The following is an 8418-nucleotide window of genomic DNA, read 5'->3' on the forward strand; positions in this document are numbered from 1 at the left end:
GCAATGAGTGGAGTGGAAAAGAATTGATAGAAAACAAGGGGAGAAAACAGAGGAAAAAATGTAATAATCTGAACAATAAAGATTTAATAAAAAACAAACAAACAACAACAACAACAAAAATAAAAAATAAAATAAAAATTTTTTTTAAAATGGGCAAAATGAGGTGGTGATGCAAAGTAGAGTGGAGGTGGGGGTGGGGAGGCCAGACTCCTGAAATGTGGGGGAACATGAGGTGAGCCAGAAGCGCCTGCCTCAGGAGGTCACAGGGCTTAGGGAATGGCCATTTTCTTGGCAACCATATGAACTAAAGCTTAAAGGTCCCTGCGCCCCCTCAGTTTGATGGGCGGCTAAAGTTCTGTAGAACTTTTTATGATCCACGAGTGAGGAAGTGGTTTCCAGAAACCCAACTGAAATTATTCACTACCTCTGGTGGGTGGGAGCTTAGCCAAATTGATCTGATTTAAAAAGAAAAAAAATGTTGATTCTTGCAGCACATTCATACCTGCAATAGAAGGAATAACTAAGATATAACCTTCACTTTTGTATTTCTGTTTGCTTTTTTGAAGTTATGTGCTGGGGAGCCCCGTTTTGAGATTCACATGGGAGGCAATGAATAATATTTGCCAACTTCATGGCGAGAACCATCCTCTGCCCAACTTTTCCCACACCTCGTCCATCCTGTAGGCTCCTACACGCTTACATGTTCAGTGACAAAACAAGAATTGTTTTTTTCTACCTCTTCCTCCACATTTCTTCGCTTCCTTCCATCGGAATTTAGTATGCGAACAAGAATGGGTGCTGATGACCAAAGGGATGGAGATGTTGGAAAGGCACATACTTGAAAGGAACATGAAGGAAGGAAGGAGAGTGAGCAAAGCCCAGAGAACAAGAAGACAAAGGGAGAGAATGAAGCAGAAGAGGATGAGAAGAATGGGAAAGGGAAGTGGAGAAAAAAAGGTTAAAAGTAGCAAAGCAGAGGAGAAGAGAGGGTTGTTGCACTTCTGATCCTTTTGCCTTAACAAACACTGTATATGCTTGAATATAGGCGCTCCTCCCTCTGCCAGCAAGAGAATTCCTCTAAGTGTCTTTGGGCCAACTTGGTTACTTAAATTTTTACAGATACAGGTAAACTAGCCAAATGTCTCCTTGTCGTATTTATTTAATGACATGCACATATTTAAAGCTACATTGAAAATAATATGCAATTTAGAAATATTGCTGGTTCTTACTCTCACATTTCATTTAATAAACTCTTTATCTTCATTTCTGATTGGAGTATCTTTGTCATCAGTACAGGCATTTTTGGAGTCGCCCCATATTGTTTTCAGGAAGGACTTAGAACATTAAAGCTCACAACTCAGGAATAATAACTATTATTTTCCTTTGCCTCTTTTTTTTGTAACTGATTCGCTCCTGTACCCTATACAAGCATCCAAAATCTGCATTGATTGAGCAGCTTTATGGCTCATCTTCTCCAAGCAATACTTGATGTTTCAACATAAATTGAGAGAGCCCTATAAGTGAAAGAGCTCGGTAAGCTTTATTTTTATTTGAAGTCAAATTCAAGCATATCTACTATGGTTCTTTTAGGAGAGGATTTTATGGCCGAAGGCAAGGGCCGATCCTTTGTAGCTGAAGCTGTTCCAGTGATTCCTGAGGCCTCTGCTGTCAGGCCAGGCTTGGCACAATCTGCAGCCAAATCACAGAGAGAAAACACCTCCCAGGAGATAGTTCAGTTTCCCGTGGGTTCCAAATCGTTCCCACCCAGTCAGCTTCTCTAGGAACTGTGTCCTGAGACAAGTCCAGCCTCATCGGTCCACAGCAGTGGTTCTCAACAGACTGTGTTGCTTCCCAGGGGTCTTTTGGCCACGCTTGGGGACATTGGGGGGGGGGTAATTAATATGGGGGGTATCAGTCACAGTTCTCCAGGGAAACAGAATCAATAAGATCTTTGTATATACACAGAGATATATTTTAAAGAACTGACTCACATGATTGTGGAGGCGGGCAAGTCCAATATTTGTAGTTCAGACTGAAAGGCCATCGGCCGAGACCTAGGGAAGAGCCGAGGATGAGGTGCAAGTCCGAAGGCTCTCTGCTAGCAGCATTCCCTCTTGCTCCGGGAGGTCAGTCTTTTCTTCTGCTTAGAGTTTAACTGATTAGACGAGGCCCACCCACATTGTAAGGGACAATCTGCTTTACTCAAAGTCCACCAATTTAAATGTCAATTGCATCCAAAAGCACCCTTACAGAAACATCCAGAATAATGTTGACAACATAGCTGGGCACTGTGGCCCAGACAAGAGGACACAAAATTAATCACTGTGGTGGGAGCGGTTGTGTGTGTGTGTGTGTGTGTGTGTGTGTGTGTGTGTCTGTGTGTGTGTAACTGGCATCTACAGTAGAGGCTGCTGCTACAGTCCTGCAGTGACAGAAAACAGGCTCTAACAAAGAATTATCCAGCCCTCAAAGTCAATAGTGCCAAGGCTGGGAAACGCCAGTCCACAGGCTCCAGTCACAGACTTGGTGATGTGACTATAACACCCTTGACGGGAGGTGATGGGACTTTTGCAGTGTGCAGGGAGCCATGAGATTCATCTGGAAAGAAATTGATTGGTGAAACATCTTAATGAAGATCATTCTTCCCTTCCCTTTGACTTGCTGGGAGAGAGAATTAGTCCACTGAGACCTGCTTATGACAAGCCTGCTGGTTTGGGGTTTCTGAACAGAGGTACATTTAATTTCTTCATGCCAATGGCCCAGGCAATCTTTCAGCTGCACAAATGTTCTGCGGAAAAGGAAAGAAAAGAAGGTTCCTGACGCTCCCCTGAACTGAGTGAAACGTGAGCTTCGATGTCCCTGGAGTAAAGTCAGATATGAGTGTAGCTCTCTGGGCAGTGTAGCCACTGAGGCAGGACAAGAGCAACCAAACTGACAATGAATTTGCAAGAAAAATAAGGCAATGAATCATGGGTACAATGGCTCCATTCATTTGTTCGTTCATTTGTTTCTTTGTTAATTCATTCATTCACCCACTCAAACAACCACTAACTCACTGAACAAATAGTTTGTGGAGGGCCTAGAATACGCTAGCCTCTGAGTGAATAAGGCAGCCTGGTCTCTGTTCTCAAGTCTGTCTAATGGAGAAAACAGACAATAAAGTGCAGTTAGAAATATGTTGTTAAGGAAAAGTGGAGGTTGCTTTGCGTGGATACACGGCTTCATTTAGGGATGACTTCTGTTATCCTCTGGTAGGAAAAAACCCAGGTTTGGAGCCAGAACTGGATTTGAATCTTGGCTCTTAGACTCCCTGGCTGCCAAGTAAATTATTCTCTTGGATATCTCCTATAAAATGGGGACAAAAACATCAACCATCCCAACTATCACAGGGATGTACTGTGAGAAGCACATGCAACAATGCATGGAAGTGCTTTGTCTGTCATTAAGTACATTAGAATCACGTGGTAGCTTTTTAAAAAAATACTGATGCCTGACCCTCCAGCTCAGATTACGTGGGCCAGAAGCCCTTAGTGGAAAGGTCGAAGCATGGTATTTTTTAAAAGCTCCTGAGGCGAAACTAAAGCAGAGCCATCCTAACAGTGGTTCTCAACCTTCCTAATGCTGCGACCCTTTAATACAGTTCCTCATGTTGTGGTGACCCCCAACTTCATTGTTACAAATTGAACATAATTAAAGCATAGTGATTAATCACAAAAACAATATGTAATTATATATGTGTTTTCTGATGGTCTTAGGCGACCCACAGGTTGAGAACCGCTGCCATTGTCAATCTGGATGCAATGACTTCCCCAAAGTAATCATAGTCAACACATTTAATTCAGTGATCTTGTGTCCCAAGGTTGGTTCAAGTGAACAGTAGATTTGGGGTCACCCTGCTTTCTGGGGTCTTGCTTTAATGCTATAAGCAGCAGAGAAACCTGCTGTAGTTTAGAACATGAGAGGGTCAACTAGTGAGCTCAGGGGCCAGGGGAGTCTGCGGTGGGGGTGGGGGTCGGATCTCCTACAGGTAGAGAAAGAAGGCCCATGCGCTGGTAGGATGTGATCTCCCGATGGCAGGACATACCAGTGTTCCACACGCCATTCACTGGACTTTTGCTCTGTGACTGGCACGTTTTTGGACGTTAAGGATACTGTAACTGGAGAGATGACAATCACTATTTTCATGGAGATTGTATTCTAGCAGGAGGAGGGAGACAAACAGTCCATACAATACATAAAATGTTAGATGGTGATAAGTACTGTGGAAAAAAATAAGGGGGGGGGGGTACAGGTCTCTGGTTCTGTGAACGTGAGAGAATGAGCCATGTTGGTGCCTGAAGAAACAGTGTTTTAGGCAGATTAACAGCAAGTACAAATGTTCTGAGGCAGAGTCATGCCTAGTTTGTTCGAGGAGCGAAGATGCCTGGATTGTCAGTGAGGATAAAGGTAGCAGGAGAGGAGACCAGAGTTACCCACAGGCCCCATTACAGGGCCTTATAGGGTATTGTAGAGACTTATTTTTACCCTGAGTGAGAAAGGTTTTGAGCAGAGGAGTGCTATGATTTGACTGGTGTCATTACAGGATCACTCTTTCTGCAGGGTGGTGAATGAACTCGTAGGGACAAAGCTGGAGACAGGAGACCAGTTAGGAGGCTGTTGCTATAATCTTAGAGGAAGGGCCAGGCAGGGAGCAGCGGAAGTCCTGAGAAGTGGTCAGGGAGGGGAGGAGAAGGCTCAGAGCCCTGTGAGCTGCCAATGTCACAACTGGTGCTTCCAGGACAAGCTGACCAAAACTCGGAAGCAAATCCAGTGTGTCAGAAACCCAGACAGCCCACTGAGATCAATGCCACCTGCAGCCCCCAGACAGATGGAAATGGCCGCTATTCTGCCCACAGCCCTCCCATCTCCGTGTGCACATTGCACCTGAAACGCTCCAAGCACTATCACAAGTGAAATTTGTTTCTGAGGGAGAGAGACCTTCGCCATGATTGAAGCCTTGCGAGAACTGAAATTCCAGCTCTGCCAGTCACTGCCCTCTGAACATTCCTATGAAGGAGACGTTAGGCGTGGTTGTGCAGAGTCTTGCTTGAGTATTATCATGCATCGACTCTGTGAGATGGGGAATTGGCAAGACTGGACACGTGCAGTGGAACAAAGCGGGGCCGAGCTAGGCACTGACCAGTCTAAACGCCAATGTGTTTTTGCTGTCAATGTGCTTAACCGCGAGACAAATACTAGTGTGCAGCAGAGGAGGAGCATGTGCCACCAGATGGCACTATTTCCCCTGAAATGCCTGACAGTACCCAAACCCACAGGATGAAACACTCCCAAGCCAGCTGGAGAAGAGAATCGTTATTATTATTAGTTGCCCCTAAGTTGAGTGCCTGGAGCCCCCGAGGCAAGGGCTGAATGTGGTCCTGTCTGTTCCGAGGCAGTTCTGCAGGCTCCCCCAGCACCAACGATTGGAAGGATTCTGGCCTCCCCATCAAGCTCTCGGCAGAGTTTCACACAGGGGCTCTTAGCCACTTCCGCAGTCTGCGTCGGCTTCTGAACTCCTTCTCAGCATTATCTATTTAGATTATATATTTAGATGCATAGAACTTAATGCATTGGATAACAAAGTGAGCCAATTACATTGCAATGTAGTCATTAGAATATTTAAGAAAACGTGAGACATAGTAATACATGTGCTTCTTTTTAATGCAGTAAATGAAACACAGAGGTAGGCCTCCTACCCATTATAAATTTGAAATAGTAACGAGCAAAATGATATTTCAAGATATCTGATATCTACAACAATTGTCATGTGGCCTGCAATCACATTTGATTTTGCTTAATTTTAGTTAGAGGTTAGTCAAAATAAAGATGTGTTTTATGTTCTCAATATTTTATGGATATCTTTTCTTCCCTCCCTCCCTATTTTTCTTTCTCCTCCTCCTCCTCAATCCTTTTTTAAAACATTTAAGTTCTTTGACCTCTTGAATTCTGTTCAAAGATGATCTTTTAGCCATGGCTGGTATGGTTAAGTGGTTAGAGCGTCAGCCTGTGCACCAAAGGGTTTCAGGTTCAATTCGCAGTTAAGGGCATGTACCTCGGTTGCAAGTTCAATTTCCAGCCCCTGGGGCATGTGCAGGAGGCGACCAATCAGTGTATCTCTCTCACATCAATGTTTCTCTCTCTCCTTTCTCCTCCCTCTCTCTCTCTTTTTTTTTTTCTCTCTCTCCCCCCACCACCCCTCTCTAAAAAAAATCAATGGAAAAAATATCTTCGGATGACAATTAACAATAACAACAAAAAAAGACAATCTCTTATAGATTGAAAGACCCCAGGTGAATAATCCTTGGTTCGTGCCTCTTTAATCAGTCTATTGGGCATTTTGCGAACTGCAGGAAGCAAATCCTCACCCAAACTAGCCAAGCTCATATTAAAGAAGATCTTGTATTCCCTTTCCCTTCCCAGCCTTGCCCGCCGTTATCCTGCCCCTGGCCCACAGCTCTCCCTCCCCGAGTCCTCCTCTCTGTCCTCCCCTGAAGCACTAAGGTTTCTGCTCCTCCTCCTCTTCCTGGAGTCTCCGCTCTCTTCTCTGGGAGCTGGAGCCAAAGCCAGTTCCTGGCACCTCTTCGCTCCTCCTCTTTCTTTATCTGAAGCCATACGATTAGTCTCACTCAGTCCCAAACACCACTCAGTCATTTGTCCTTTGTCCTTCCTTCCCTTTCTTCTGCCTCCAGAGGTGGAGGAGGAAGAGGGAGGATGTAGTAATGGAGGAAAGCCAGCAAAGTCCAGTATTAGAGTAACAGAAAATAGGGCAGCTTTTGAACCTTGACATCATTTTACATACAATGCTTCCTTCCCCTCCTCCCCGCCCATCACTCTCTATCCCCTGCCCTGTTTTATTGTCTACATAGTTTCCATCCTTATCTGAAATGATTTATTTATGTATTGACTCTGCAACTGTCTGTTTCCCAGCTGAAACGCTACCATACATGAGGGCAGGATGACTTGTTTTTCTCTCCTCAACCTCCCTAGTGCCTGGAACAGGCTGGGTGTGTGGAAGATACTCAAATGATATTTGTTAAAGGAATGGACCAGATTGGAATGGAAATGCAAATAATTCTTCAATGACAAACATTTCCGTCTTTTTTTTTAAAACCACGGTATTTGATTGACTCTACAAATATAAAAACACCATGAGTGAGTTCCATGGAGTAGAAAGTGAAGGAGAGAAGGAGACTTCTTAAGAGATGGAAGAGTAAATAGAGAATAAGGTTTGATTTGGTGATTATAAATAATGTAATATGCATAAATGTATTAATTTTATGTAATGCAAATACACTTTAGACTTTTCATATACAATAGAGAATATTTAATGAAAACAAATATTTTATTCTCTCTTTTTGAATTATATAAAAAGAAACTCCACTGTATTTTATACCGTCTCTCTGCAAAATGCTTGTTATGGGTCATGAGGGACTATTAACTAATGTTTAATAGGATAAATATATTCAATAATGTAAAAAATATATAATAAGGATGTATTTAGCAATATGTTGCTAAATACTAGAGGCTGGGATAAATTATACACACACACTATCTTTTAATAGTACAAATTAACGTTGGTACTTTTATTATTAATAATTTAATTTCTTTGTAAATTGTTTCACTTTCTCATTATACACAAGATGGGTAAGGATATTTAATCGTTTTATCTTTGTGCACCTTAGCCCTGACAGATCAAGGTATTGTTTACTGATACATCGAACCACCGCTGGAGGGACTTTTGTAACCTCATGGAAAACATGGGTGACGGAAAACTGTAAACCAGGAAATTCACATCATTTAAATGTTCTAAGGAAAGAGAACACGATTTCTGCAAACCGCCTATTGGGGAGCTGTGTGTCTCGGTTCCAGAGAACTGGAGAAGCTGTAAGAGACCCTGATGCCAGTAGGTGGAGCCAGAGAGCAGTCACCAAGGACAAATGGTGCCTAGTAACTTCATTTTCTTCCCTGGCCTGGCATGCCAAGACTCCTCCGAAATACCTTTGGGGACCTTGCTGGTGGTATATTTTTTGTCATATGGAGATATGTGGACTAACCACAAATTAGGTGAACTTGGAGCATTTAAAAAATAAATAATTGGCCACTTTCATATGTTAGCAAATTGTAAATTATGCTACCCTCTCTCTCTATGACCAGCCAATTTCTAGAGACACTGGAATATGAACTTGTCGTCATCAAACGGGTTAATAAGAACCAGAGCGTTGATCTGGGCAATTTTGGGCTGCAATGAGTGAAGAAGGATAATGTTTAGAATAAGAGATGATGGTTCTACTCTCCACTAGGTGACACAGACCACTTGGAAAGGTGTACTCAGTTTGGAGTAGCACATTTTTAAAAGTAGATATGGACAAATTGGAGAAT

The sequence above is a fragment of the Myotis davidii genome, unplaced genomic scaffold (assembly GCF_000327345.1).
Source record: "Myotis davidii unplaced genomic scaffold, ASM32734v1 scaffold83, whole genome shotgun sequence".
In the NCBI taxonomy this organism is placed as follows: Eukaryota; Metazoa; Chordata; class Mammalia; order Chiroptera; family Vespertilionidae; genus Myotis; species Myotis davidii.